A 12,500-nucleotide genomic window follows, 5' to 3' on the forward strand; every position below is an offset into this window, starting at 1 on the left:
ACCGGACTATGTACCATAGCGGCCAACCACTCCCAGAGCCGGTCGTGCGGGGCTCGAGGTCTGCTCTCAACGTCACATGCTTCTGTGAGTGCTCAGGCAAGGGTCAGACCACATCCTTCCTGGCAGCACCCAAAGCAACCAGGCCGCTCGTGTCTCTCGCCTTCATTTTTCGACACAAGCGCCTGAGGAGGGACGCCACCCCTCCCCTTGCGTCAAGAGACCTCCCCACCGGCCTCTGACTGATTCTTAGAACGGACGGAAAGAGTCGGGCAAGCCTGTCAAAGATTTGAGCGTATGTCAAAAGCTTTAGACTTCCGCGAACTCTCTGGCTTGCACTGAGACCCGAGGTCGATGTGCTCAGCACCACGGGGCCCCTTTCGCCTGCAGGTCCCGAGCCGCCAACATGTTCTTAGTATCGTGTTCCCCAAACCTGGGTGACGGGCACCACAGGGCGACAGAGCCATCGCACTTGCCGGGTGGCAGAGGAAGGACCGGACTATGTACAATAGCGGCCAACGACTCCCAGAGCCGGTTGTGCGGGGCTCGAGGTCTGCTCTCAACATCACATGCTTTTGGATGTGCTCAGGCAAGGGTCAGACCACATCCTTCCTGGCAGCACCCAAAGCAACCAGGCCGCTCGCGTCTCTCGCCTTCATTTTTCGACACAAGCGCCTGAGGAGGGACGCCACCCCTCCCCTTTGCGTCAAGAGACCTCCCCACCGGCCTCTGACTGATTCTTAGAACGGACGGAAAGAGTCGGGCAAGCCTGTCAAAGCTTTGAGCGAATGTCAAAAGCTTTAGACTTCCGCGAACTCTCCGGCTTGCACTGAGACGCGAGGTCGATGTGCTAAGCACCACGGGGCCCCTTTCGCCTGCAGGTCCCGAGCCGCCAACATGTTCTTAGTATCGTGTTCTCCAATCCTGGGTGACGGGCACCGCAGGGAGGCAGAGCCATCGCACTTGCCGGGTGGCAGAGGAAGGACCGGACTATGTACAATAGCGGCCAACGACTCCCAGAGCCGGTTGTGCGGCGTCTGCTCTCAGCCTAAGAGGCTTCTGGGAGTGCTCAGGCAAGGGTCAGCCTGCACCCTTGCTGGCAGCACCCAGGGGAACCAGGACGCTTGCATCTCTCGCCTTCATTTTCGACACAAGCGCCTGAGGAGGGACGCCACCCCTCCCCTTGCGTCAAGAGACCTCCCCACCAGCCTCTGACTGATTCTTAGAACGGACGGAAAGAGTCGGGCAAGCCTGTCAAAGCTTTGAGCGAATGTCAAAAGCTTTAGACTTCCGCGAACTCTCCGGCTTGCACTGAGACGCGAGGTCGATGTGCTAAGCACCACGGGGCCCCTTTCGCCTGCAGGTCCCGAGCCGCCAACATGTTCTTAGTATCGTGTTCTCCAAACCTGGGTGACGGGCACCGCAGGGAGGCAGAGCCATCGCACTTGCCGGGTGGCAGAGGAAGGACCGGACTATGTACAATAGCGGCCAACGACTCCCAGAGCCGGTAGTGCGGCGTCTGCTCTCAGCCTAAGAGGCTTCTGGGAGTGCTCAGGCAAGGGTCAGCCTGCACCCTTGCTGGCAGCACCCAGGGGAACCAGGACGCTTGCATCTCTCGCCTTCATTTTCGACACAAACGCCTGAGGAGGGAAGCCAACCCTCCGTGTGTCAAGAGACCGTCCCCGCCCCGGCCTCCGACTGATTCTTAGAACGGACGGAAAGAGTCAGGCAAGCCTGTTAAGACTTCCGCGAACTCTCCGGCTTGCACTGAGACGCGAGGTCGATGTGCTCAGCACCACGGGGCCCCTTTCGCCTGCAGGTCCCGAGCCGCCAACATGTTCTAAGTATCGTGTTCTCCAAACCTGGGTGACGGGCACCGCAGGGAGGCAGAGCCATCGCACTTGCCGGGTGGCAGAGGAAGGACCGGACTATGTACAATAGCGGCCAACGACTCCCAGAGCCGGTAGTGCGGCGCCTGCTCTCAGCCTAAGAGGCTTTTGGGAGTGCTCAGGCAAGGGTCAGCCTGCACCCTTGCTGGCAGCACCCAGGGGAACCAGGACGCTTGCATCTCTCGCCTTCATTTTCGACACAAACGCCTGAGGAGGGAAGCCAACCCTCCGTGTGTCAAGAGACCGTCCCCGCCCCGGCCTCCGACTGATTCTTAGAACGGACGGAAAGAGTCAGGCAAGCCTGTTAAGACTTCCGCGAACTCTCCGGCTTGCACTGAGACGCGAGGTCGATGTGCTCAGCACCACGGGGCCCCCTTCGCCTGCAGGTCCCGAGCCGCCAACATGTTCTAAGTATCGTGTTCCCCAAACCTGGGTGACGAGCACCGCAGGGAGGCAGAGCCATCGCACTTGCCGGGTGGCAGAGGAAGGACCGGACTATGTACAATAGCGGCCAACGACTCCCAGAGCCGGTAGTGCGGCGCCTGCTCTCAGCTTAAGAGGCTTTTGGGAGTGCTCAGGCAAGGGTCAGCCTGCACCCTTGCTGGCAGCACCCAGGGGAACCAGGACGCTTGCATCTCTCGCCTTCATTTTCGACACAAACACCTGAGGAGGGAAGCCAACCCTCCGTGTGTCAAGAGACCGTCCCCGCCCCGGCCTCCGACTGATTCTTAGAACGGACGGAAAGAGTCAGGCAAGCCTGTCAAAGAATTGAGCAGATGTCAAAATCTTTTAAGACTTCCGCGAACTCTCCGGCTTGCACTGAGACCCGAGGTCGATGTGCTCAGCACCACGGGGCCCCTTTCGCCTGCAGGTCCCGAGCCGCCAACATGTTCTAAGTATCGTGTTCCCCAAACCTGGGTGACGAGCACCGCAGGGCGGCAGAGCCATCGCACTTGCCGGGTGGCAGAGGAAGGACCGGACTATGTACAATAGCGGCCAACCACTCCCAGAGCCGGTAGTGCGGCGTGCGAGGTCTGCTCTCAGCGGAAGAGGGTTTTGGGAATGCTCAGGCAAGGGCCAGCCTGCACCCTTCCTGGCCGCTCCCACGGGAACCAGGCTACTTGCAATCCTTTCCCCCAATAGCAAGTGCCTTTTGGAGGGACGGCCGGAGTCAACGTGGGGTTTGCCCGCCCTCCAAAGTGTCAAGAGACCGCCGCACAGGCCTCTGACTGATTCTTAGAACAGGCAGCAAGAGTTGGGTAAGTCTGTCGAAAATTTGACAAAGTGTCAAAAATTAGACTTCCGAGAGCTCTTGGGCATGCACACAGGCCTGTCATTCAAGTGCTCTGCCCGCGGAACCGTTTTTCGGATGCCTTTCAAAGTGGTCCCGCGCCGCCATTTTGTTCTAAAAATCGTGTTCCCAGAAATCTCCGGGTACCCCGCCAACCTCACTGTGTCACAATGTCAAGTGGCACTGAATGGGTCTGAATTTCAAATTCGACTGCTTCGCTCTGGAACTCGAACCCGGCAAAACCGTTTGGATTTTTCCCGGTCCAGACTTCCGCGGCAGACAAAGTTAAAGTTTTCGGGCTGCAGACTCAAAACGACATCTGGCCAACCGCCGGGCTCAATTCGCCCAGTTCCTCCGGCACTTCGGAACTCATGTTCGGCATGAGTTTTTGAATCTTTCCCGATGCTTCGGCATTTTCCTCCGCTGACACTTAGAATATTTTTCACACTTGGCCGAAAATTTTTCTAAGTTTTTCTGGTTACTGATTTCTTCTTTTCGGGCATTTTTCTAAGTTTTCTTGGTTACTCATTTCTCATTTTCAAACATTTTTCTAAGTTTTTCTGGTTACTGATTTCTTCTTTTTGGGCATTTTTCTAAGTTTTCTTGGTTACTCATTTCTCATTTTCAAACATTTTTCTAAGTTTTTCTGGTTACTCATTTCTCATTTTCAAACATTTTTCTAAGTTTTTCTGGTTACTGATTTCTTCTTTTTGGGCATTTTTCTAAGTTTTCTTGGTTACTCATTTCTCATTTTCAAACATTTTTCTAAGTTTTTCTGGTTACTGATTTCTTCTTTTTGGGCATTTTTCTAAGTTTTCTTGGTTACTCATTTCTCATTTTCAAACATTTTTCTAAGTTTTCTTGGTTACTCATTTCTCATTTTCAAACATTTTTCTAAGTTTTTCTGGTTACTGATTTCTTCTTTTTGGGCATTTTTCTAAGTTTTCTTGGTTACTCATTTCTCATTTTCAAACATTTTTCTAAGTTTTTCTGGTTACTCATTTCTCATTTTCAAACATTTTTCTAAGTTTTTCTGGTTACTGATTTCTTCTTTTTGGGCATTTTTCTAAGTTTTCTTGGTTACTCATTTCTCATTTTCAAACATTTTTCTAAGTTTTTCTGGTTACTCATTTCTCATTTTCAAACATTTTTCTAAGTTTTTCTGGTTACTCATTTCTGCTTTTCCAACGTTTTACTAAGTTTTGCTGGTTACTGAGTTCACACTTTTAAACATTTTCGGGCATTTTTCTACGTTTTTCATGTTACTCATTTAGCACTTTCAGGCACTTTCCTATGCTTTCCTGCTTACTGATTTCACACTTTTAAGCATCTTCGGGCATGTTCCCTAAGTTTTGCAGTTCATTCGTTTGGGACAGTCAGGCAGCTTTCCTAAGCTTTCCTGGTAACCGAATTCACATTGTTGAGAACTTTGGAACCCTTCCCTAAGCTGTGCTGGTTACTCACTTTACCTCTTCAGACACTTGCCCCCGTTGTGACAGAGACCACTTCCCGACTCGGGAAATGCACCAAATTCGGCCTGAACTCAGAGGGCAGTCCCCCCTCGAAGGCGTGGAAGTCGGCAGAATCGCCGGGTCAAATCCGGCTGAGCTACCCGGCTTGGAAGCCTCAAAGTCGGTATGAGCTGTCAGGTTCACTCCCATCCCCGTTTGGACCACTTCCCGACTCGGGAAATTCACCAAATTCGGCCTGAACTCAGAGGACAGTCCCCCCTCGAAGGCGTGACAGTCGGCAGAACCGCCGGATCAAATCCGGCTGAGCTACCCGGCCCCGAAGCCTCAAAGTCGGTAAGAGCTGTCAGGTTCACTCCCATCCCCGTTTGGACCACTTCCCGACTCGGGAAATTCACCAAATTCGGCCTGAACTTATACAACAGTCCCCCCTCGAAGGCGTGACAGTCGGCAGAACCGCCGGATCAAATCCGGTTGAGCTACCCGGCTTGGAAGCCCCAAAGTCGGTAAGAGCTGTCAGGTTCACTCCCATCCCCGTTTGGACCACTTCCCGACTCGGGAAATTCACCAAATTCGGCCTGAACTTATACAACAGTCCCCCCTCGAAGGCGTGACAGTCGCTAGAACCGCCGGATCAAATCCGGTTGAGCTACCCGGCTTGGAAGCCCCAAAGTCGGTAAGAGCTGTCAGGTTCACTCCCATCCCCGTTTGGACCACTTCCCGACTTAGGAAATTCACCAAATTCGGCCTGAACTTAGAGGAGAGTCCCCGCTCGAAGGCGTGGAAGTCGGCAGAATCGCCGGGTCAAATCCGACTGAGCTACCCGGCCCCGAAGCCTCAATGTCGGTAAGAGCTGTCAGGTTCACTCCCATCCCCGTTTGGACCACTTCCCGACTCGGGAAATTCACCAAATTCGGCCTGAACTTAGACAACAGTCCCCCCTCGAAGCCGTGGCAGTCGCTAGAACCGCCGGATCAAATCCGGTTGAGCTACCCGGCTTGGAAGCCCCAAAGTCGGTATGAGCTGTCAGGTTCACTCCCATCCCCGTTTGGACCACTTCCCGACTTAGGAAAATCACCAAATTCGGCCTGAACTCAGAGGGCAGGCCCCCCTCGAAGGCCAGGCATTCGGCAGAACCGCCGGGTCAAATCCGACTGTGCTACCCGGCCCCAAAGCCTCAAAGTTGGTATGAGCAGTTAGGTTCACTCCCATCCCCGTTTGGACCACTTCCCGACTTAGGAAATTCACCAAATTCGGCCTGAACTTAGAGGAGAGTCCCCGCTCGAAGGCGTGGAAGTCGGCAGAATCGCCGGGTCAAATCCGACTGAGCTACCCGGCCCCGAAGCCTCAATGTCGGTAAGAGCTGTCAGGTTCACTCCCATCCCCGTTTGGACCACTTCCCGACTCGGGAAATTCACCAAATTCGGCCTGAACTTAGACAACAGTCCCCCCTCGAAGCCGTGGCAGTCGCTAGAACCGCTGGATCAAATCCGGTTGAGCTACCCGGCTTGGAAGCCCCAAAGTCGGTATGAGCTGTCAGGTTCACTCCCATCCCCGTTTGGACCACTTCCCGACTTAGGAAAATCACCAAATTCGGCCTGAACTCAGAGGGCAGGCCCCCCTCGAAGGCCAGGCATTCGGCAGAACCGCCGGGTCAAATCCGACTGTGCTACCCGGCCCCAAAGCCTCAAAGTTGGTATGAGCAGTTAGGTTCACTCCCATCCCCGTTTGGACCACTTCCCGACTTAGGAAATTCACCAAATTCGGCCTGAACTTAGAGGAGAGTCCCCGCTCGAAGGCGTGGAAGTCGGCAGAATCGCCGGGTCAAATCCGACTGAGCTACCCGGCCCCGAAGCCTCAATGTCGGTAAGAGCTGTCAGGTTCACTCCCATCCCCGTTTGGACCACTTCCCGACTCGGGAAATTCACCAAATTCGGCCTGAACTTAGACAACAGTCCCCCCTCGAAGCCGTGGCAGTCGCTAGAACCGCTGGATCAAATCCGGTTGAGCTACCCGGCTTGGAAGCCCCAAAGTCGGTATGAGCTGTCAGGTTCACTCCCATCCCCGTTTGGACCACTTCCCGACTTAGGAAAATCACCAAATTCGGCCTGAACTCAGAGGGCAGGCCCCCCTCGAAGGCCAGGCATTCGGCAGAACCGCCGGGTCAAATCCGACTGTGCTACCCGGCCCCAAAGCCTCAAAGTTGGTATGAGCAGTTAGGTTCACTCCCAAACCCGTTGGGACCACTTCCCGACTTAGGAAATTCACCAAATCCGGCCTGAACTTAGACAACAGTCCCCCCTCGAAGGCGTGACAGTCGGTAGAACCGCCGGGTCAAATCCGGCTGAGCTACCCGATTTGGAAGCCTTCAACACAAAACCCATCCGGCAATGCCACTCAAAAAGGGCCCAAATTCAGAAACACCCCCTTCAATAGGTACCACTTCCTCGGAGACACTACCGGGACACGCTCCCCTCGGCGAAAATTAAGCCCCCACCACTAACTGAAGCCAACCGCAGCCCCAACTTCAACGGAGAAATCAGTAACCAATTCAAAAATGCACTTGGTTACTGATTTGTACTGCTTCAAAAATATTCTAAGTGTCGCTGGTTACTGATTTGTACTGCTCCAAAAATATTCTAAGTGTCACTGGTTACTGATTTGTACTGACTCAAAAATATTCTAAGTGTCGCTGGTTACTGATTTGTACTGACTGAAAAATATTCTAAGTGTCGCTGGTTACTGATTTGTACTGACTCAAAAATATTCTAAGTGTCAGTGGTTACTGATTTGTACTGCTCCAAAAATATTCTAAGTGTCGCTGGTTACTGATTTGTAATGCTCCAAAAATATTCTAAGTGTCGCTGGTTACTGATTTGTACTGCTTCAAAAATATTCTAAGTGTCAGCGGTTACTGATTTGTACTGCTTCAAAAATATTCTAAGTGTCGCTGGTTACTGATTTGTACTGCTTCAAAAATATTCTAAGTGTCAGTGGTTACTGATTTGTACTGCGTCAAAAATATTCTAAGTGTCGCTGGTTACTGATTTGTACTGCTCCAAAAATATTCTAAGTGTCGCTGGTTACTGATTTGTACTGCTTCAAAAATATTCTAAGTGTCGCTGGTTACTGATTTGTACTGCTTCAAAAATATTCTAAGTGTCAGTGGTTACTGATTTGTACTGCTTCAAAAATATTCTAAGTGTCGCTGGTTACTGATTTGTACTGCTTCAAAAATATTCTAAGTGTCAGTGGTTACTGATTTGTACTGCTTCAAAAATATTCTAAGTGTCGCTGGTTACTGATTTGTACTGCTTCAAAAATATTCTAAGTGTCAGTGGTTACTGATTTGTACTGCTCCAAAAATATTCTAAGTGTCGCTGGTTACTGATTTGTACTGCTTCAAAAATATTCTAAGTGTCAGTGGTTACTGATTTGTACTGCTCCAAAAATATTCTAAGTGTCGCTGGTTACTGATTTGTACTGCTTCAAAAATATTCTAAGTGTCAGCGGTTACTGATTTGTACTGCTTCAAAAATATTCTAAGTGTCAGTGGTTACTGATTTGTACTGCTTCAAAAATATTCTAAGTGTCGCTGGTTACTGATTTGTACTGCTTCAAAAATATTCTAAGTGTCAGTGGTTACTGATTTGTACTGCTCCAAAAATATTCTAAGTGTCGCTGGTTACTGATTTGTACTGCTTCAAAAATATTCTAAGTGTCAGTGGTTACTGATTTGTACTGCTTCAAAAATATTCTAAGTGTCGCTGGTTACTGATTTGTACTGCTTCAAAAATATTCTAAGTGTCAGTGGTTACTGATTTGTACTGCTTCAAAAATATTCTAAGTGTCGCTGGTTACTGATTTGTACTGCTCCAAAAATATTCTAAGTGTCGCTGGTTACTGATTTGTACTGCTTCAAAAATATTCTAAGTGTCGCTGGTTACTGATTTGTACTGCTCCAAAAATATTCTAAGTGTCGCTGGTTACTGATTTGTACTGCTTCAAAAATATTCTAAGTGTCGCTGGTTACTGATTTGTACTGCTTCAAAAATATTCTAAGTGTCAGTGGTTACTGATTTGTACTGCTTCAAAAATATTCTAAGTGTCGCTGGTTACTGATTTGTACTGACTCAAAAATATTCTAAGTGGGGCTGGTTACTGATTTGTACTGCTCCAAAAATATTCTAAGTGTCGCTGGTTACTGATTTGTACTGCTTCAAAAATATTCTAAGTGTCAGCGGTTACTGATTTGTACTGCTTCAAAAATATTCTAAGTGTCAGTGGTTACTGATTTGTACTGCTTCAAAAATATTCTAAGTGTCGCCGGTTACTGATTTGTACTGCTTCAAAAATATTCTAAGTGTCAGTGGTTACTGATTTGTACTGCTTCAAAAATATTCTAAGTGTCGCCGGTTACTGATTTGTACTGCTTCAAAAATATTCTAAGTGTCAGTGGTTACTGATTTGTACTGCTCCAAAAATATTCTAAGTGTCGCTGGTTACTGATTTGTACTGCTTCAAAAATATTCTAAGTGTCAGCGGTTACTGATTTGTACTGCTTCAAAAATATTCTAAGTGTCAGTGGTTACTGATTTGTACTGCTTCAAAAATATTCTAAGTGTCGCTGGTTACTGATTTGTACTGCTTCAAAAATATTCTAAGTGTCAGTGGTTACTGATTTGTACTGCTTCAAAAATATTCTAAGTGTCGCTGGTTACTGATTTGTACTGCTCCAAAAATATTCTAAGTGTCGCTGGTTACTGATTTGTACTGCTTCAAAAATATTCTAAGTGTCGCTGGTTACTGATTTGTACTGCTTCAAAAATATTCTAAGTGTCAGTGGTTACTGATTTGTACTGCTTCAAAAATATTCTAAGTGTCGCTGGTTACTGATTTGTACTGCTTCAAAAATATTCTAAGTGTCAGTGGTTACTGATTTGTACTGCTTCAACAATATTCTAAGTGTCGCTGGTTACTGATTTGTACTGCTTCAAAAATATTCTAAGTGTCAGTGGTTACTGATTTGTACTGCTTCAAAAATATTCTAAGTGTCGCTGGTTACTGATTTGTACTGCTCCAAAAATATTCTAAGTGTCGCTGGTTACTGATTTGTACTGCTTCAAAAATATTCTAAGTGTCGCTGGTTACTGATTTGTACTGCTCCAAAAATATTCTAAGTGTCGCTGGTTACTGATTTGTACTGCTTCAAAAATATTCTAAGTGTCGCTGGTTACTGATTTGTACTGCTTCAAAAATATTCTAAGTGTCAGTGGTTACTGATTTGTACTGCTTCAAAAATATTCTAAGTGTCGCTGGTTACTGATTTGTACTGCTCAAAAATATTCTAAGTGGGGCTGGTTACTGATTTGTACTGCTCAAAAATATTCTAAGTGTGGCTGGTTACTGATTTGTACTGCTTCAAAAATATTCTAAGTGTCAGCGGTTACTGATTTGTACTGCTTCAAAAATATTCTAAGTGTCAGTGGTTACTGATTTGTACTGCTTCAAAAATATTCTAAGTGTCGCTGGTTACTGATTTGTACTGCTTCAAAAATATTCTAAGTGTCAGTGGTTACTGATTTGTACTGCTTCAACAATATTCTAAGTGTCGCTGGTTACTGATTTGTACTGCTTCAAAAATATTCTAAGTGTCAGTGGTTACTGATTTGTACTGCTTCAAAAATATTCTAAGTGTCGCTGGTTACTGATTTGTACTGCTCCAAAAATATTCTAAGTGTCGCTGGTTACTGATTTGTACTGCTTCAAAAATATTCTAAGTGTCGCTGGTTACTGATTTGTACTGCTCCAAAAATATTCTAAGTGTCGCTGGTTACTGATTTGTACTGCTTCAAAAATATTCTAAGTGTCGCTGGTTACTGATTTGTACTGCTTCAAAAATATTCTAAGTGTCAGTGGTTACTGATTTGTACTGCTTCAAAAATATTCTAAGTGTCGCTGGTTACTGATTTGTACTGCTCAAAAATATTCTAAGTGGGGCTGGTTACTGATTTGTACTGCTCCAAAAATATTCTAAGTGTCGCTGGTTACTGATTTGTACTGCTTCAAAAATATTCTAAGTGTCAGCGGTTACTGATTTGTACTGCTTCAAAAATATTCTAAGTGTCAGTGGTTACTGATTTGTACTGCTCCAAAAATATTCTAAGTGTCGCCGGTTACTGATTTGTACTGCTTCAAAAATATTCTAAGTGTCAGTGGTTACTGATTTGTACTGCTTCAAAAATATTCTAAGTGTCGCCGGTTACTGATTTGTACTGCTTCAAAAATATTCTAAGTGTCAGTGGTTACTGATTTGTACTGCTCCAAAAATATTCTAAGTGTCGCTGGTTACTGATTTGTACTGCTTCAAAAATATTCTAAGTGTCAGCGGTTACTGATTTGTACTGCTTCAAAAATATTCTAAGTGTCAGTGGTTACTGATTTGTACTGCTTCAAAAATATTCTAAGTGTCGCTGGTTACTGATTTGTACTGCTTCAAAAATATTCTAAGTGTCAGTGGTTACTGATTTGTACTGCTTCAAAAATATTCTAAGTGTCGCTGGTTACTGATTTGTACTGCTCCAAAAATATTCTAAGTGTCGCTGGTTACTGATTTGTACTGCTTCAAAAATATTCTAAGTGTCGCTGGTTACTGATTTGTACTGCTTCAAAAATATTCTAAGTGTCAGTGGTTACTGATTTGTACTGCTTCAAAAATATTCTAAGTGTCGCTGGTTACTGATTTGTACTGATTCAAAAATATTCTAAGTGTCAGTGGTTACTGATTTGTACTGCTTCAACAATATTCTAAGTGTCGCTGGTTACTGATTTGTACTGCTTCAAAAATATTCTAAGTGTCAGTGGTTACTGATTTGTACTGCTTCAAAAATATTCTAAGTGTCGCTGGTTACTGATTTGTACTGCTCCAAAAATATTCTAAGTGTCGCTGGTTACTGATTTGTACTGCTTCAAAAATATTCTAAGTGTCGCTGGTTACTGATTTGTACTGCTCCAAAAATATTCTAAGTGTCGCTGGTTACTGATTTGTACTGCTTCAAAAATATTCTAAGTGTCGCTGGTTACTGATTTGTACTGCTTCAAAAATATTCTAAGTGTCAGTGGTTACTGATTTGTACTGCTTCAAAAATATTCTAAGTGTCGCTGGTTACTGATTTGTACTGACTCAAAAATATTCTAAGTGGGGCTGGTTACTGATTTGTACTGCTCCAAAAATATTCTAAGTGTCGCTGGTTACTGATTTGTACTGCTTCAAAAATATTCTAAGTGTCAGCGGTTACTGATTTGTACTGCTTCAAAAATATTCTAAGTGTCAGTGGTTACTGATTTGTACTGCTTCAAAAATATTCTAAGTGTCGCTGGTTACTGATTTGTACTGATTCAAAAATATTCTAAGTGTCAGTGGTTACTGATTTGTACTGCTTCAACAATATTCTAAGTGTCGCTGGTTACTGATTTGTACTGCTTCAAAAATATTCTAAGTGTCAGTGGTTACTGATTTGTACTGCTTCAAAAATATTCTAAGTGTCGCTGGTTACTGATTTGTACTGCTCCAAAAATATTCTAAGTGTCGCTGGTTACTGATTTGTACTGCTTCAAAAATATTCTAAGTGTCGCTGGTTACTGATTTGTACTGCTCCAAAAATATTCTAAGTGTCGCTGGTTACTGATTTGTACTGCTTCAAAAATATTCTAAGTGTCGCTGGTTACTGATTTGTACTGCTTCAAAAATATTCTAAGTGTCAGTGGTTACTGATTTGTACTGCTTCAAAAATATTCTAAGTGTCGCTGGTTACTGATTTGTACTGACTCAAAAATATTCTAAGTGGGGCTGGT

The sequence above is a fragment of the Hemiscyllium ocellatum genome, unplaced genomic scaffold, assembly GCF_020745735.1.
Source record: "Hemiscyllium ocellatum isolate sHemOce1 unplaced genomic scaffold, sHemOce1.pat.X.cur. scaffold_3137_pat_ctg1, whole genome shotgun sequence".
Taxonomy (NCBI): domain Eukaryota; kingdom Metazoa; phylum Chordata; class Chondrichthyes; order Orectolobiformes; family Hemiscylliidae; genus Hemiscyllium; species Hemiscyllium ocellatum.